Source organism: Camelus ferus, chromosome 2 (assembly GCF_009834535.1).
Source record: "Camelus ferus isolate YT-003-E chromosome 2, BCGSAC_Cfer_1.0, whole genome shotgun sequence".
NCBI classification, from domain to species: Eukaryota; Metazoa; Chordata; class Mammalia; order Artiodactyla; family Camelidae; genus Camelus; species Camelus ferus.
Genome location: NC_045697.1, coordinates 74,793,144 through 74,813,653, shown reverse-complemented (window position 1 = coordinate 74,813,653; position 20,510 = coordinate 74,793,144). Strand labels below are relative to the sequence as shown.

Below are 20,510 nucleotides of genomic sequence, written 5' to 3'. Positions count from 1 at the left end.
TATCCTCTTTACGCATTTCCGTTTGGTGTTATTTACCTAAACTCCACACTCAATTAGCTCCCACTAGTATGCAAGCTCCTCTGGGACAGAGATTCGGGGAAATTTTGCGCACTATCACATTCCCAAGTACCAAGAATGGTGTATGACAAGTAATAATACCGCATGCTTATATTTTAAGGATTTAAAATAAAATACTTGAAATACATCTTTCTTATCAAGATATGAAACTAAAGTTACCATCTTAATTCAGGAAATCAATTCAAACACCCTAGAAGCCCAAACTTCTGCCCGATAAGCTTAATCTATATTTAATGAATCAGTTTGATGCCATTCTTTAGGATAAAGCTGACTATAAGTATAAAAACCAAAAGAGCATCCAAGATGAACTGATTATAAGCACTCAAAAAATCAAGGGCAGAGTGAATGGTAAGCTTGCTCCCAAGATATCAGGAAAAGGTAAATGAGGAGAGACTGTACCTACTACTGCTCCCCTGCCTACGTCCAGCACTTTACCCTAGGAGTATGGGTGTCTTAAACAACAAAATGGAATAGGATCATGGAAACTAATCTACTTAGTTGTGGCTTCAATTACTGAATACAATGATCCATCCTGGCCCTTTTAGAAAATTATTTGAGTAAACCTATCTGTCCACATGTTTTAATTTGACTCAGAGCATAACTATGTATTCTACATAATCACTGTAATATATTCTAATTCACTGTCTTTGCTATTTACTTCTAGATTGATCAAGAAATACACTGTTAGCTCGTGAGCACTTGAGCAATCTAGGGCAAACTGCAGACCACCATCTACACATAATATGCTAAACAGAATGATAAAGTGCACATTCTCCATCTGTTGTTGATTCATTTATTTAACTAAGAGCTTACAATCTTCAAAATATTATCCTAGAAGGAAACAGTTACTAACACAAGTATATCAACAGATATTCAATAATGCAACATATGTAGAATATAGTAATAGTATTGTGAGGTATATCACCACTCATATCCCAGAAACATTCTTCAAAACATTAACATCAACCATGTTTATATATCTAGTTCAATTCTTGAGGTCCCTCATAATAATTAAATGATAGACATAAAAAATAGATCTTCTATACAGATATGGTGGTTATATTAGTGTTTACTTTTTCTAGTAATAAAAGAAATACATACTTTTGTAAAAATTCTGAGATGGATATCTAGGTTCACAGTACACCAGAGTCAAACATTAGCAGTACGTCAAGAATAATTAGAAAAATAAAAATAAAGACAAAAAAAAAAAAAAAAAGAATGGAAAAGAGAAATATCCAACATAAATCTTAACTTGAAGTAAAGAAAATGCCAGTACCAATCCACTTTTAAGATCTGGTTGATTAATTGTCTAGATAATGTGTCACTAAGTCCATACATTTATTGTGTTTGTAATTAAGCTCAGAGCTGCATTTGGTGGGAAAGTGTTAAATATATATATATATATATATATATAATGTTGCTCCTTTCCAGCTTGTCAAAGCAATCTTGAAGTCATAAGGTTTGAAATATAATTCTCAGTATTTAATTCTTTTTGCAATCTACTGTGAAGAAAATAAAGAAACTCTATTGCAGAAAAAACAATCCATGCTTCTTTTTGTAAAAAAGAGAGAAAAGACTACAGTTGAGTTTTATGATTTCATGCACTGTCTATTTTAGCATGGTTAGAGAACATTTGCAAAATCAGGTTTTATTTCTTTAAAAAATTCTTTCTCTCAAAACACACAATTAAAATTTATAAGAGAAATACAATATAACCTTAAATGAGAGCTTATATACCACATTCTTTACAACAGCTGCTTCCATTTCATTTTAAACTAGCCAAGGTTTACGCAGTCTTTGGATCTGACCTTACAGAACAGCAATATTATTAGCCCTAAAGCACATGTTTCTGATTTTGTGTATCTGAGATAACATTGCTTATAAAATTCATGAAATAAGACTGTATTGTGCCTGAGATGGGAAAAAAAAAAATCCTGTGTATCATTTAAAATATCATTGAAATCAGTAAGAATGTTACCCATTGAGGGCAAAGAGCACTACAGGCTTTATTTCATTCTTACTTAATGCACCATTTCCACTTTCTAGAGAGCCCTATTCCAAAAAACAAAGACCATACTTTGACATCTAAAATTAACAGTGTAATCATAGTAAAAAAGAGACATTCTCTTCTTAATTTCTATTCCCAGTGGAAATTTTATGTTTCTGTGTAATAACTTTCTTCTATGAAGCTTAAAGAATCTTGTGCACATTTAATTGGTGAATCCTCTCAACATCATCATGAAATAGGCAGGAAATTCCTGTTACTCAAGATATGAATGAAAACAAGTCATGCTCTATTATTTACCATGGAAAAATGGAAATTTAATGACTTGTTGCAGAGAAATTGTTAATTAGCTATTCTTCTCTGTTGAGAACCAAACAAGAGAAAATTGGTTAAAATGCCCTTAAATTACAGCAGGGGGAATAAAAGATAGCAATATGAAAGACTTTTTTAATGGAGAGTAAAAATGAGACTGGATTAGGTTGATCAGCGTACAGAATGCACATTAACAGAACACAACATGACAGGCAAGGGTCAGGAACATGAAGGGAAGCAAAATGCCCTATGATCTTCTCCTGTATCTCCTCTTCCCATCTCATGACAGTCAGGCACTTGCATGTGAATTATTCTCCCAGCGCAATCCCAGGTATCAGAGAAACATTTCTTCTGTGTCACTGGTTTAACCTGGGCAGGCACTAGAGCCACGTGATACAACAGCTTATTGTGAGTCATCATTTCTCATTTTGGAAGAAGGTAAATAAAGATAGTTCTCAGATGTTATTTTTACCTGGATTATACCAGGAGGAAAATAGTGTTTATTTCAAACTCTTCCAAACTCATTAAGATCCCTTATCAATGAAAATTACATAGAAGCAGTTTTTGGATCAAGTGAGAGGAAGATCTTCAATCTTTTAAAGAATATTGTCAAAGTGATTGCCGACCAAACGAATAATACAACTAAGTTTACCCTAAAGTGCTTTAAGAACCTATAAATAAAAAAATTCAACATATTTATTGTCTCTCCTACACTCAGTGAGCATCTACGGCTCTGAACTCCAAAGGATTAACTCATCCTTCTATTAATCTATCCATGGTTTCCCAAAATATGCTATACTTTGCATAAATTGTTAAGGATGCTATGCATTTTCATTCACTCCACCAAAGCACAGATTTACTGACTTACTACAGTACAATTATACAATTTTTCACTACTGCTAATTAAAAATTTTCCTTTAGAGACATTGGTCAAATAAAGGAATTCAGAATCCAAGGGGAAAATTGGTGATTTAATACCAATCTGCCTTTCAAAATTCCAAAAAGCATCAAAGTAGCAGCCTATAAATATTTTCAAAGTTTTAGGTTTCAATCCTAATAATCCCAAATTTTGTGTGTGTGTGTGTGTGTGTATATTATATATTTATATATAATATACATTATATATATTATATATTATATTATATAACATAAATTATATATATTATAAATATAAATATATGTAAATATATAAATATTTATAAATGCCATCCCAAATGGCAGGAATAATTAATGTTATTTAACTTATTGGCTTAAGTCAAAAACTATTACATTCAGAATTTCATGCATTACTCTCAAAGATAGAACTTTGGATACAAACTTTAATTAGAAGTTCTTCTAGACATGTCTCGCTTTATTTTCTAAACATAGAGTTTGGCCTAATTGAAATTTTATAAAATACAATTAGTAGTGCACATTGATTTTTTATTTATATGTTCAGTTCATTGATTTATTCATTTTCTGTAAATAAGAGATCTATAACTCTTGTTTCAAAAGTTATCCAAAATTCTACTACAATAGGAGATCCAAGATAATATAAACATTATTATTCTGATGCTTCAATCATTGATAAGATGGCCTATTTCAAATTATTTGATGATTTTAAGTATTTCTACTAACTTCAGTATCCTTTTGGCAAATCATACATAAAAGTAAAGCCATTCATTAAATGCTCTTACAGCAAAATGTGGATTTTTTTTTTCAAAAATACTTTATAGTCACACTTGGATATTTTAGTTCTAACATGAAAAAGTATTTTTCTAACAAAAGAATTTCTTAAAAAAAATTTAAGCCAACAGTACTTATATATACTTTAGTTTACAAAGGGTTAACTTGTTCTGTATTTAGTACTTATAAAGAATATAAGCCATGTCATTTTCTGAAAGATACTGATTAGGAAGTTAAGATTATATTTAATTGAAGAGGAGATTCCAAAATCAGTCAATTCCTCAATAATTTAGATGCATGCTGCGTATAGTTTTCCAGATACATATATAAATCAAAATATTTACTCCTATACCAAAAATCAGATGCATTACCTTTACATGACAAAAATATTGTGATTTACAGACAATGTGGTTCTAACACTGAATGTGGAGAATGCTGTCTTTTTTATTATATTCAATCTTATTCAATTCCCACCTTTCCTAAGATCTTTCCCCTGAAAAGGAATACTACAGAATAATATGAGAAGGTCAAGATAAACAGAGCCAGAAATGAGATCTACGTGTTTGATTCAATAGCCTGCTTGGGATAATAACATAGAATCTCTCCATCTTTCATTTTGCTCTGCTTATCCTTTCAGCACAAAAATGTCTTAATGTAACTGTTCAAAAAATGTCAATGACCGAGAAAAAGCCAAGCTCCTTACCATGGTCAATAAGATACATCATATCCTGGCTCCTACCTACCACTCCCGTTGTTTTCACTCCTCTGCTAACAAATGTAATTTGAGTTTCAGTCTCCCAGAGGTTCCCTAATTCTATTCTCCTTTATACATGTGACCTTGATCAAGCTTTGCTTCAACCTGGAAAGTCCTTATTTCCTTCTCACCAAGTGAATTCCTATGTTTAAAATGCCCACTGAACCCCAAAGCTTTCTCTAACACTACTTATTTTCTTCACAGGTAGAATTAGTTGCTCTGTGATTCTCACAGCTCTTCGTCAATACTTCTATTACATTGTATCATTTCAAATATGTGTAGAATACCATATACTTTTCAATAATATTTCTATTATATCATTACCTTTTTTCTCTATGTTTATGAGCCCCTTGACAAAGGAAATATACAGTTGTTATTTTCTATTTTCCCATAGGTCCATTGTTTCTGATTCCTTTTTTTAAAGCAAATGTTGTTTCCTAATTTCCCAACTTCTTTCAAATATATTCTTTATTAATGCATAGTGCCTGGCACAATGCCTAGTACTTGGAGCACTCATTAAATGTTTGCTAACTAAATTTTTAATTTCCTACTTAGGGCTTGATGTGGCTAAAGGTGCTCCCTGTTCATGGCCTATGCTTTACATAAAGTGAATTTTGCTAATATATGTTGAACTCCAATGGAATAGCTAGATTAAGGCAAGAAAGCAGCACACAATGCATCTATAAATCAGAAAAATTTTTATGTCTTATTTTCCCCATTAGGGAGAACCATCCAACCCAGTACTAGTTTGCAGCATAAGTAAACCTTGGAGTTAGTTAGGTTAGGTCCAAGTCAGCTTTGAGGTATAAAAAATATTTAATTATAATTGAAAAATAACAATCTTATTGGTATTGCTTTTTGTGAGAAAAATATGTGATGAATTATATTTGCTATGGAAAGTTTAAAAATATAAAAGGAATTTTCTTAGCTGTTACATCCAGGCTGATCTTACTAAAATACTGCTTTGATTTCCTTCTATCAAAAGTCTGAAGAGCTCAAAAAATAACGAAGACTTGTAAAAATACACGGAAACTATCAAGAGTCAAAGCTGGAACAATTTGAGCAAGTAGGTAAATGATTGTATTAGTTTATCATGCATACTAATATGAATAAAGAAATACATAAAAGGGCAAAAGAAATAGCTATTCCTTAGGAAAATATCATTATTAAGTAAGTACCACATTAATGATTGTTGCAGGAAGCCAGCTATGTAGAGACCTGGCCCACCAGCAGGCTGGCAACAGTGTTGCATACCCCAGGCTATGCCTCACGGGAATCTAGTTCTGTGCACCAACAGCAGGCAATAGCCCCATGCCCACCTGGGCTGCACAGGAAACCTGCCCCACCCTCCAGTGGGCCCACAGCCACCACCCAAGACAGGACCTTGTGGTGGCAACCAGGCCAGAAGCCAGTCACACATACAGCATGCCTACAGTAACTGATCCAGCCACAGTAAAAGGGGGTATGCAGCCTACATAGAGGGTCCCCTAGAGCACACAGCTGCAGTGACAACAGGGGAGCATGCTGCTGAACCCTATATTACGTCTCCTACATAAGGCTACTTCTCCAAGATTGGGAAACATAGCTGACCTACCTAATACATGGAAATAAACACAGAGAATTAGAAAAAGTAAGGAGACAGAGGAATATATGAGAAACAAAGGAACAAGACAAAACCTTAGAAAATGAATTAAACAGAGAGGAGATAGACAATCTACCTGATAAGGGTTCAAGGTAATGATCATACAGATGTTCACTGAACTTGGGAGAGGAATGGATAAACACAGTGAGAATCTCTACCCCAAGTCAGAAAATATAAAGAAGAATACAATAATTGAAATAAAAATTACACAGGAAGAAATCAACAGCAGATTAGATGAGACAGAGGAATGAATCAGTGATCTGGAAGAAAAAGTGGTGGAAATTACCCAAACTGAACAGAAAAAAAAAAGAATTAAAAGAAATAAGGATAGTTTAAGAGACTTCAGATACAGCATTAAGCATACTAATACTTGCATTATAGAAGTCTCAGGAGAAGAAGAAGAGAGAGAAAGGGGCAAAGAACTTATTTGAAGAAATAAAAGCTAAAATTTTTTTCTAACCTGGGGAAGGAAACAGACATCAAGAACCAGGAAGCACAGAACATCCAAAATAAAATGAACTTAAAGAGGTCTACACCAAGACACATTACAATTAAAAATTTCAAAAATTAAAGACAAAGAGAGACTCCTAAAAGCAGCAAGAGAAAAACAAGTAGTTACATACCAGGGAACTTGTAAGTATGTCTCTGTTAGAAAGTATCTTTCTAGAGGAAAAAAAAAATAGTTCACATTTGAGAAAACAGGCAGACATTGTCTTTAGAAAGTAATCAAGATTAGTATCAACCAATTAGAAGATATATCAACATCAGATACCTACTGATAAGATGCACTGAGAAGGACATATCACTTTCGTGGTATTGCGAAAAACAAACAATCTCAATATAATTCTAGAAAATATCAGGCAAACCTAAACTGAAAAACATTCTACAAAATAACTAATCTCAACTATTCTTTTAAAGTATCAAGGTCACAAAAAGACAAAGACAGACTAATGAACTTCCATAATTTGAAGGTGACTAAGTAAATATTACAATTAAATGCAGTATGGGAGCCTGGACTGGATTCTGGACCAGAACAAATGATGTTATTGGGACAACTGATAAAATTCAAATCAGCTCTCTCTCTCCATATAGATATATGTGTGTGTATACACACACACACACACACACACACACACACACACACATTAGTATTACATCAACGTTCATTTCCTCATTTTCATAAACGTGCTATGGTCATTTATATAAAATGTTAACATCAGGAAAAACTGAGTGAAGGGTATATGGGGAATTCTCTGTACTATTTTTGTAACTTTTCTGTAAGTCTTAAAATTCTTTCAAAATTTAAAAATTTAAATACAGTTTTTAAGCGAAAACTTTTTTTTAGTTTCTTGTTTAGAGTCTGATTTTACGAAGTTCTCTCTGGTCATCCTAGCCAAAAGTGAGTTGAAAGTCTAGAGTCAGACTGCTTTATTTTGAATCCCCAAACTCACAATATCCTACCCTACGTAACCTCGGACAAGTTACTTTATCTTTCTGCACTTTAATTTTCTCACATGTAAAATGGGAGTAGTAATAGCTCCTGTCTCATAGAATTGCTTTAAGAATTTAATAATTTCATATGGATAAGTCCTTAAAAGGTGTCTGCCAAAGAGTATGCACTATAGAAGTGTTAGTTGCTACTATTATCATGACTCAACCTACACTACCCTCTTTATACATTTCTTCTCACTTCAATTCTTAGAATATAAATCCAATCTTGTATACAGATAATAAACAATGACAATGGTTGTAGGACTGTTTTAATGGCAGTCCCCCACTTTTTTATATATAATTCACACCTGTAAATATCAGATGTTAAAGATGAGAATGTTGAATACTGAGTTGCATGTTTTGTAGGATTAGTTTATCAATGTATATGTCCAAATCCAAATTAATTTTAGAATGATGTTTTGGGAATATCAATGAATAAGTCAGAAAAGTGTAGGTTTTTTGAAAGTTTAGTATGGGAAAGAAAGGCTCACCTATACTCAATTTTATCTGGCACTCACACTCACACACAACTCCTTGCACAATACCTATCAGATAATAAGCATAAAAACCACTTTGTTAAATCTAAGGATGAATGAATAAATAAATTAGTATTAAGCAATGCCTTATCATTAATAAATGTGGGTACAACCATGACTTATGCCCTTGCTTGAAATATTACTAGACTAGGGTTTAAATTATTATTGTACTTTTTTATTTTAGAAATGCCTCATGTTTTATTTAATTCTGTTACATCATAAGAAACAAGCTGTGTCTTCTAGTTCAAAGGAAATGTTTGAGTTTATGATTCCAGTCTATATGGGAAAGGGTAAATAAGATTTCATACACAAAAATAATTACATTCTGTGAAATAAAGTATGTTCCAAAACAAAACAAAACAAAATGTGCCTGATTTGGCTACAAGACCTACTGATCACTGTTTATTATTTAATCATTTAAATAAATTGAAGGGAGAGTTTTCTTCATAATCACCCCTCTTTATAACACACACCTACGCATTAGTTCATAGTACACATCTTCACATTTATTTTCAATTTTACTTCAGTTAGTTTTTAACTTTTATTTAATTAAATATTGATAACAATGTTACTTAAACAGTTCTGCCTTTATCATCATATTTGGGAAAAATAACTTACAATATTTAATCCCTGAAAAGTCTTTGAAAGATATATCTCTATGTGTGCGAAGCATGAAAAGAAATTGTCTATTGAAATACATAATGTACTGATTTTTATGAGAAATATGATTTGAACCAATTAGCTAAGGGTATATTATATACATTTTTTAATATAAAAGACTTTTCCAGGAGCAATCTGAAAAGATGATGGAGTAGAATGCATCAGGAATCTGAATTCCCATCTAGACAACTGCACTGGCAGAATCTGCCTGATATAACTCTTGGAATTCTGGAGTCTGTTGAAGCCTTTCAACTTCCAAGTGAAGGCTTAGACAATAAATTGTGCTTAATTTCTGTCACTGTCAGCTCTTAACTCAGTGGTGGCTACCCATCCCTCACCTCTAATTTATTGAAGGCAGCTGTGCATGTGTTCTTAGAGCCGTTTATACACATGCAGCTTGTAAGAGCCAGTGTGGGCAATAAGAACCCTGTCTTCCAAATATTGGGATCTACACTGTGGTCATTGATTGCTGCTTCTGATCACAGAGGTGCAGACGTAGAGGCAGGCAGCCATCAATGCACCACCACCATTCATTTGTTACAGACTTTTGCCACACTGGCTAAAGTGACTTCCAAAGAATTTAAAGGGCTGGCGCCACTTCCACCTTCCCCTTCATTTTTGCTTTTTCCCCCTTTGGGAGCCACGTATAAAAGATTAGGGCATTCAAAAGCAACTGAACATACAAGAGAAATTAGAAAGTCACCATGCATGCCCAGAGAAATGTCCATCTGGTTTCTGACAACAACTTGATAGCAGACCTACCAAAGACTTTGAAATGACTGTTTTAAAAATGCTCAAAGAACTAAAGAAAGACATAGAGAAAGTCAAGGAAACACTATGAACGAAATGGAAAAATCAATGAAGAGCTAGAGGACCTAAAAAGAATTTCTAGAACAAAGAAGTACAACAATTGAAATAAAAATTCGCTCGGGATTCAAAGGCAGATTTGCGCAGGCAGAGGAAAGAATCAGCAAACTTGGAGACTGGACAATTGAAACGATCAAGTCCAAAGAAATAAAAGAAAAAAAAACTGAAGAAAAGGGAAGAGCCTAAGGTATCTGTGGGACACCACCAATCAACATATGCATCATAGAAGAATCAGAAAGAAGAGACAGAAAGGGGCAGAAAGATTACTTGAGAAAATAAAGGCTCAAAACTTACCAAATTTGAAAAAAAAATACCTTAACAAATTTGGTGAAAGACATGAATATAAACATGCAAATACCTCAACAAATTCCAAATAGAATGAACTCAGACAGACCCACACCAAGACATAATTAAACTGCCAAAGACAAAGACAGAAAGTGAATCTTAAAAACAGCAAGAGAGAATTGACTCATCACATGCAAGAGATCCTTAATAAGATAATTAACAGATTTCTCATCAGAAACTTTGGAGGCCAGAAGGCATTAACTTGATATATTCAAAGTGCTAAAAGAGAAAACTGTCAACCAAGAGTTCTTTTTCCACCAAAACTATTCTTCAAAAGTGAGGTGGAAAATAAGATCTTCCCCAATCAACAGAAGCTGAGGGAATTAGTTACAATTAGCCCTGTCCTGCAAGAAATCCTAAAGAGAGTTTTGCATGTCGAAACGGAAAGACACTAGAAACATTATGAACAATTAAAAATCTCAGGAAAGGTAAATATGTGGGTAATTACAAAAACTTGTATTATTGTAATAATGGTTTGTAATGCCACTTTTTGTTTTCTATGTGATTTAAGAGACTGACACATTTAAAATACAATTAGTCCAAAATCTAGTATTATTATAACTTTGGTTTGTAACTCTACATATTATTTTCTACATAATTTAAGAGAATAATGCATTAAAATCATTAGTTTATATTTTTGGACACACAAAGTACAAAGATACAATTCTGTGACATCAGTAACTGAAAGTGGTGAGGATAGAGCTACAGATGAGTACAGATTCTGTATATTGTTTAAGTTAAGCTGGTAAAAATTCAAATTAGAGTGTTGTAACCTTAGGAGGTAATCCCCAAGGTAGTCACAAAGAAAATAGTTATAGAGTATAAACAAAAGGAAATGAAAAGAGAATTAAAACATTTCAGCGCCCTAAATGAACCAAATACAAAAGAGAAAGTAAAGTGAGTCTCAAAGACATATTTTGTACACCCACGTTCACAGCAGCATTATTAACAATAGCAACTCAAGTGTCCATTGACAGATGAATAGATAAGCAACGTGTGGTATAGAAGTATACAATTAAATAATATTCATTCTTTAAAAAGAAGGAACTTCTGACATTACTACAACATGGATGAACCTTGAGGACATTAGGCTAAGTGAAATATGCCAGTCATGAAAAGTCAAATACTGTACGATTCCACTTATATGAGGTACCTAGGGTAGTCAAAACCATAGAGACAGAAAGCAGAATGGTTGTTACAGGGTTGGGGAAAGAGGAATGGGGTGTTACTGTTTAACATGTGTAGAATTTCAGTTTTGCAAGATGGAAAGAATTCTGGTGATGGATGGTGGTGATGGTTATACAACAATAAAAATATACTTAATGTCACTGAACAGTACACTTAAAAATGGTTAAGATAGTATATTTCATGTGTGTTCAACTATAATAAAAATTAAAGAAAAAAGATTTTTCCTCAAGGATTTTGAACAGCAACAATTTTTTCAAAAGTCTTTCTATATGATTAATTAGCCTCTGAATTTAAGCAGGAATAAAACTCAAACCACAATAAAGACTGTATTATGTTAGTTTTCATATGAGGGTGCGGTAAAAGGGGATCTAAAGAATCATTTAAAATAACTTCACATTAGATTATATTTGAGGTTAAAAGCTAAATTTTTATAGTATGCAAAATACAAATTAGCAAACTCATTATTTTTACTTCCTTTACAGAAAATGGGGAACTAAAAACATGTAAGCACATGTAAGTGATTGTGTGTGTGTGTGTTGCTTGAACTTTGGAAGCACAGTTTGTTTCAAATCTGAGCCCAATCAGGAAAAAGAAAAATGAGAACATCCTATGAACCACAGCAAAGACTCCAACAAACACAAACAAACAAACAAACAAAATATAAATATATATATATTTAACTCTCATATTTTTCCAACTGGTTTCATTTCGCTTTACAAAAGAGAAAACTGAAAGTGAGAACACACACAGAAAATTGTTTTTATATTTCTTCAGCCTTTAAATATTCACTTCACTCAACTAAGTGATTTCTATCAGAGACTCAAAATCATTTGTGAAGCAAAACTTTGATGGGGACAGTGATTAAAATATAGAAAGGAGAGAGTGTTTCTCAGATTTTCTTATGTGTATTTTCCATTCCATTTCCATGCAAGTGATTTTACAGAAAATGATCACCACTTAGAGCAAATGGTTTTCTTTGGAGCGAGAAAATTAATGAGTATACAGAAATTTACCATATTCTCTCTGAGAAATTTTATCCCTGTGGGTTATGAAATTTTTGGTTTTGGCTTCTTGAATTTCTAACTAGAAGTTTCTTCCTGTAAACTGTGTAAGTTTATCAGAACGGCATAAAGTTACTTATTGTATGCTCTCTGGAGAAAAGAAGGAATGATCTTTCCCAGTGAAGACAAGAGTGATAATGAAATTCAAATGTGAAGTAATCAAACTCATGGCAGTGCATTTTCTAGGGAAACATTTTGTTATTTAAGTTAAAACATTATCTAATGAACTGTCAAGGCCATGCTGTAGCACGTAACAGAATTTAGTCTTGGATACACTTTGGTAATAAAATATCTGAGTTTTTCACTCTTTCATCTCTTAATCATTTTATTCATTCATTCAAAGACTATGGAATGCCTAGTATCTTGCCAAGTGCTAATTTCTCCCACCTTCAAGAAGCTCAGGATCTGAGACAGAGCTGGACAGGAAAACCAACAGCAGTAGCACAAAGTAGTAAGTGCTTTGAGGAGTCTATGCCCAGAGTTTGACAGGAGCACACAGGAGAGGAATTTAACATGGCTTGGAATAAGGGCAAAAAGGTGCAAGAAAACTATTCTCAGTAGAGATTACTCGAAGGATAAGTGGTTTTATCAGGCAGAGAAGAGAACAGAAGGCTTTTAGGCTGTAAGAAGAGGCATGGACAGATTTGAGAGATATTAAAAAGTGAAATAGCACCTGTTAACCAGATGTGGGAGATGAGGGGAAAGAAGACTAGATAAAGAGAAAAAAAAATCAATCTCATTTTCCACATGTGTGTAACTTTATTAGCACTTACTATCCACCAGGACAAATTAGGCAGGCCCCAAGGAGAATACAAATATGAAAAATACATGATCATTGTCCTTAAAACTTCAAATTTAGTTAGTGTGGGGGCCACGGGGAGGGAATGCAAGAAGACTTTCTAAAAGTAAGTATAATTGCCATATTGTGATTTATAATAAGAAATATACATTTGGTCTTTGTCCTGTTTCTGGTGCAGAGCTCACAAAACTCTTGGAATTTCCTAAGTAACAAGAGAGATAAGAGTAATCTTTGTTATGTTAATGAGGCGAATTGTGGACCCCACCTAAAGATGAGGGATGGTTGCCACTGGAATCAACCAAGTGATTAGAGAGTTGGAACATTCAGTCCCATCCCCTGACCTGCAGGAAGGAGACAGACACTAGAGGAAGAATCACTCACCAATGACCGATGACTTAATCAATCATGACTATGTAGTGAAGCCTCCATAAAAATCTAAAAGGACAGGTTTCTGAGATTCCAGGTTGGTGAACATGTGGAGATTTGAGGAGAATGGCATGCTTGGAGAGGCCATAAAAGTTCAATGCCCTTTTCCCATGTCTCACCCTATGCACTTCTTCCATCTGGCTGTTCCTGAGTTATATCCTTTCGTAATAAACTGAGGATCTAGTAAGTAGAATATTTCTCTAAGTTTTGCGAGCTGTTCTAGCAAATTAATCAAATCCAAAAAGGAAATAGTATGGAACCTCAGATCTATACCAGCTGGTCAGAAGCCCAAGATTAGTGTCTGAAGAGAGGGAGCAGTCTTGTAGGACTGAGCCCTTAATCTATCAGATCTGACACTATTTCCAAGTAGACAGTGTCAGAATTGAGTTAAATTGTAGGATACCCAGCTGGTGCCAGAGACTTGCTTGGTGCTGTGGGGCCCCTCCTCAGCCCAACAATGGCATTAGGTCTCAGAATCCTTTAGCAATGACATGTGGCATGAAAGAATTTTTAAAGTTAACAGTTATTATACAAAGGAAGATGGGACCAATTCTATCTGAGCATAAAGTAAAGACTAATAAAAGTTCTTGATTTAAGGTTCCATAACCCTTCCTTCTCACAGCTAATCTAAAGAGATCACAGCATTCTTCCCTGCAAAACCCAGATTCGTTTATCAGACAATACTCCAAGCACCCACAGACAACCAGTTACACTAACCAACTTAAAAATCTTTAAAGCAAAGGAAGAGAAAGTAATGTGGGAGTTAAAGGTCACAAAACAAATGGTGAGAATCCCTGAGATAATGACTGAAACTGGTTCTCTCTCCTACCTGGGGTAAGGAGTAGAGGGGCCGGGAAGACTCTCAAATGGAAGAGCTGACTACCTTGGCCCCTGCTGGACCCTGTACAATCTGTCCTTTAGAAGAGAGCTGGTAAGGGCTCCATGGCCCACATACATCTTTGATTCTATAGCAAAGACCAAATATAGCAGGGAGAAAAGAGAAAGGGAGAGAGTGATTTTGCAAACCAGAGAACGGGGCCACAGGAAAAGGTTTATGCTGCCTAAGTGCGATAAAGGAGAAAGTAAATTACAGAGTTTTTAACGGCAGCAGGAGCCACTGAGACCTTACGGGGAGGAAGCCAGGCTTCCTTGTTCCTCAGTATAAAACAATCAGTATAGCACAGGAAAAAGAATGGAATGCTCATCAATTATATTACAAGTAGACTGACTTATTAAAAACGCAGCAATGTTTGCCAAAAGTAGATGGAAAACAGAAATTCAAAACAAGGTGAAGTCATTTGCAAAACTCCAGCCCTGTCACTAACTCCCAGCAGCTGACAGTTCTCCTACATCAGTATGGTGCCGATGCTAATGAGAGATGGGCAGGAAGGAGGAGACCAAATGGAGGAGGGGGAGAAAAACTCAAGAAATAGTTTATAGGCCTTTAATCCTCCATAATTTTTCAATATGGTGAAAGATATCTTCCTTTCCCCTCCTATTTAATAGGGATTGGTATCAATTTAAACTCAGTGGATTGCCAAGTGACATCCTTGCAGGACTCAGGATTCCTTCACATACCTACTTTACATACATGCTTATTAATCTCAGACACTGAAATTTAAAAACAAGCCAAACTCTGATAATTTCTGAGCCTGAATTTGGATAATCACTCTCTTTCTATAACATCAGAATTGTAATTTTAAAGCTTGAAATAACCTTCGAAATATCTAGTCCATCTTTCTCGAGTTCCCTGTTAAGGAAAGTCCAATCCAGAAAAGTCAGCTGATTTGCCTTAGTTTACAGAGCATATTGATACGAACACCAGGGTTAGAACCAAGGACTTCTGGAATCTATTACTCTATAAAATTGAAGAAAATGAACATTTTGGCTTTGAACAATTAATTCAAGAACAAGGCTTAGAATACTAGTTATTAAGTAGTGATGTAACTAAAATAGCAGGAATGACCACGATACACAAACATTAATCATGATGCAAGTGATTTTAGGGCACCATACAAAGTTTAAAAAAAATCCTCTTAGAACTACTGCCATAATGAAGACTTACCTTACTTAAAACAAACAATAGGGAGATGGGTAGCAAAAGCTTTCTCACCTATTTCTAGGGAAATTAGAAAAAGCTAGCATGATTAGCAGAGTTTGCAAAAGAGAGATTATATTACTTTAATAATGGGAAATTTTCTGACAAGCACTGTCAATTTGCACATTAAGTCACTATTCAATTATCCAAATTTGAAACAGAAAGTACTGTTTTCTTCTACAGAGGGATTAAAAATTAAGACATTACAAATTATGAGAAGTTGACTGTAATCAGTCACTCTTATAGCTTCGTTTCTTCTTTTCTTCTTTATGAGTTCTTCCAATTAGGACATACAAAACATAGTTTCCAGAAAAACATGTGGGTACGTTTAGAAGCAGATGAAATGATATTTTTTTCTCAAGAGAAAGAAGTACTATACTTTCTAAAGTTAGAGAAAATAGCTAAACGATTTTAGATACTAGAATCCTCACTGATTTTAGAGACAAGTTGGTTTCTGAAGATAGGTAAAATTGATAGATATAAGTAGAATGCCTAGAGGCAATGCATTTGAACTAATAAGGGGCTCTATAGGACCTAGCTTCGGGGAAGTTTTAGGAAGTCCCTTTCTCCCAGGGCACGGTGACTTCTATTTTGTGTTACCAGTCTCAGCATTACTCAATGTCTAAGCTTCTTGTGTTGGAAAATGGAAACTTCCCACTCTTGGATTTTTTTTTTGGAGAATGAATGACAACACTTTTAAAAGGAATTCTGGTGATAAGGAATTAGCCAATGGAGCAGGCTAGAGTGAAGAGGACTACTGAGTATGTATGGGATACAACATAGCCCTCAGTCTTCTGCTCTATTTTCTTTACATTCTCACGGAGAGAATTCATCTCCTTGGAATGCAAATATAATCCTGTGGTTCAGACACAGGCTTTTGAGTCAGACAGAATATCAAAACTAGTTCTTTCACTTACTAGCCATGTGACTCTGGATAAGTTGCTGTTTCGCATCTCGGAACCTCAGATTTTGTGTTTATGAAATGTGTGAGGGAATCATGAGCAGTTTTTTTTTTTTTTTCCCATTATCCTTGAGTTGCTGAGGCCCAAGGCTGATAATAAAGGCTCCAATTCCCCTTTGTCATATACTTGTTTTCTCAAATACCACTGCAGTAGGGGTGTGTACACGACCTAATTTTGACCAAAAAGATGTAAGGATAAGTCTTCCTGAGGGTCCTGGACAGGATTTTGCTTCATGCATAAGAAGACAAAGCTTTATAAAGAGAAACCTTTTGCCTTTTTTGCTCCTGACTTTCTATACATATATTTCTGTGACCTGGGCTATGGTGAACACACTATAAGCCAACAATAATAAGTCATAAACAGAAAGAATCAACGCAGTGGGAACTGCAGAGAGAAAAGATGGAAATGGGGATGACGTCCTTTATGACATCACTGAGCTGCTGAATCAGCCCTGGACTGCTGACATTCAGACTTCTTCATATATAAGATATTTAAATGTCTTCTATGCTTATGCCACTGTTCAGTTTTCTGTTATCTGCATCTTTAAAAAAATAAACCACATTAGACTTTGTGAGTCAGTTATTTTACCAGTATGAGAGGCCAAAGAAAACACTTAGTGCCACCACCTGACACTATTAATCCTGCGAATAAAGGGGGATTGTGCCATGCAGTCTGCTTGCCCTCTAGATCTTCTGACCCTTCCATTCTATCCTTCTGTTTGCCAAAAGGCTGACCTTTATGGGTTTTCTCAATGGATTCCTTTGAGAAACTTCCTAAATGGACTCCCTCAGCCAATGGGAGTCACTGGCAAGAGAGAAGATGGCAGAAAGAGAGTGAGGATGGGCAATGATTTTCTCCTCTATTCCCTGTGGGTTGGCATTTTCTTCATCCTTCTGCTGGAGGCCACACAGTTCCTGTCAGGTGACCTCTACTTTCTCTTAGTTCTAAAGACCAATTTTTCCTTAACCCCACTGGGAAATAGCCCCACACTCACTCTAACCCCAGAGGAACATCCCATCTTTGTTGGTTTCTCTTATTAATGCCTATACTTTTATAAATTGTTGTCTTATTTATTCTCTACAGTTACCCCGTTTGTGTATGTCATCTGTTTCTTGCTGCCATTCTGACCTTATTAAGTAGAAAGTACCTGGGATTCTGCAAGGAAACCAAGGATACAAATACAAATGTACTAATTAAACTGAGGCCAAGTTACAAGAACGCTAAACTTTTGTACAATAACATCTACTCCAAGGGGTTATTGTAAGGATTAGCCTGGAGTGTCTTAACAATGCCCGGCACATAAAAAGTGCTTAAAATAAATGCAAATCCCTTTCCCAGTCCCTCCACTCCAAGTCTTCTGTGAATTACTAAATAAGAATCTGTAATCAGAATAAGATTCCAAAGGCGGCAATTTTATATGGAAGACTAAGGACTACCTCTTAAAATGGAAAATCAAGAAATGGCTCAAGGACCTCTGCCCTCTCTTCACCACAGCCACTGCAAACATCAGTAACTGACAAAGGTACTTGTCCTCACTCAGCTCTAATGTGATCTCAAAATCCTTCTCAATAAAGTCTTCTAAGAAGCCTGTTCCTCTCCCTTTCCTCAGACATCTTTGTTCCTAATCACTCCAGGAACATGAAAGTACCAAACTAGACAGTGAGTTGTTTAAAGTAATAGACAAGAGTCCACATTTTTAGGATTATCTCTGGCATCCTGCAGCAGCTAAGAACTAGAGCATGTTTTCTGAGCGGCTGAACAATGAGTTGTGTACTCAGCTTCTGGCATCATTCTATCATCTTGAATGCAACTTAAAATAAATAAACAAGCAAATAAGGAAAGAAAATAAGAAGCCTGAGGAATTGTTTCTTACTAAACACCAGGTTAGTATATTCATGGAGTGGTGCAACTATCACCACCATCTAATTTTAGAATATTTTCATCATGCCCAAAGAAACTCCATACCTATTAATAGTCATTTCCCCTTTTCCCACTCACTATCCTCCTGGAAACTACTAACCTACTTTCTGTCTCTGAGGATTGGCTTATCCTGGACATGTCATGTAAAGGGAATCATACAACATGTGTCTTCTCTCACTTAGCGTGATGTTTTAAAGTCTCATCCATTCTGTAGCATGTACTAGCATGTCACGTATTTTATTGCCAAACAGTATATTCCATTCTATGAATATACCACATTTTATCTATCCATTACTTAGTTGATGGACATTTGGGTTATTTATACTTTTTGGCTAGTCTGAATAATGTTACTATAAACAGCTATGTAAGAGTTTTTATGTGGACATATGTTTTCATTCCTCTTGAGTATATATCTAGGGGTGGTGTTATGAACCTATCAAATTAACATTTCTTAAATGGAACACTGGATGCCGAATGATAAGTCACAGTTCAACAAATGCAAGAGAAAATGAAAGAGAGATCTGTTAATCACAGGACCTCAAAAAGTATGCAGAGCACCACCAAGGGCCACACAGAAAGCTCAAGGCAGAGCACAGACAAAGAGAGATAGGATCTGGGGCACATGCTTTTATAGGGATCTGTGGGTAGAATGTTTCAGGGTGCTTAGGCTAAGGCCAGATTGGCCAATCCAAACTAAGAGAGTGGGGTTTTGGCAAGTCCCACAGGGGTCTTATCTCAGGATACACAAAGGGAAGGTGCTAGGAGGCAGGGGAGACACAAGGACTATTGAAGGAGCCAAAGCAGGAACTTGCCTCTGACTCTGTGGGTTGTTATCAAGGGCATGTACTTGCATGAGGGGCCAGTGTCAGTTTAAGGTCACTCCAGACCACCTGGCCAAACAAAGTGGACGCTAAGGCAGCAATACCACAGATTAACTTGGCTAAACTCCCGACAAATGGTATTTCTGGGTTATATGATAATTCTATTTGTTTAACATTTTGAAGAACTGCCAAAGTGGCTGCATGACCAGCAATGTAAGAGGGGTCAATTTTCCACATCCTTAAAACACTTGTTGTTGTCTATCTTTCTATTTTAGTAATTCTGCTAGGTGTGAAGTGGTATCTCATTTTTGGATTTGGTTTGCATTTTCCTAATGACTGATTATAACAAGCATCTTTTCATGTGTTTATTGGCATTTGTATATCTTCTTCAGAGAAATTTCTATTCAAATCCTTTGCCCATTGTTCAATTGGGTTGTCCTTTTATTATTGAGTTTTAAGAGTCTTTTAAAAAATACATTTAGGATTGAAGTCCCATTTCAGAGATATGAGTTGCAAATGTTTTCTCCCATTCTGTGGGTTGTCTTTATTTTCTTGATGATGTTTTGTAAAAGCACAAAAGTTCTGAATTTTGTTAATGTTCAATTTATGTATTTTTTCCTTGTCACTTATGCTTTGATGTCATATCTAAAAAAAAATTGCCCAAGCCAAAGTCATAAAGATCTACTCTTGTGTTTTCTTCTAAGAGTTATATCGTTTTAGTTATTTTATTTTGTCTATGATCCACTGAGTTAATTTTTGCATGCGGTGTAAGGTAGCAGTCTATTTTCACTTTCTGCATGTGGATATCCAGTTGTCCCCAGCACCATTTGTTGAAAACGCTATTCTTCCCCCTTTGAATTGTCTTCTCACTTTGTTGAAA

General features: G+C 35.1%; 1 long non-coding RNA gene across 1 annotated transcript; it reads left to right on the top strand.

Annotated features, from left to right (window-relative positions):
- Window positions 1-508: 508 nt before the first annotated feature.
- On the top strand, window positions 509-19,404 carry LOC116657821. Its single transcript, XR_004312950.1, has 3 exons — window positions 509-701; window positions 19,327-19,332; window positions 19,395-19,404. It is a non-coding gene; the product is annotated as an uncharacterized LOC116657821 (long non-coding RNA).
- Window positions 19,405-20,510: the final 1,106 nt, after the last annotated feature.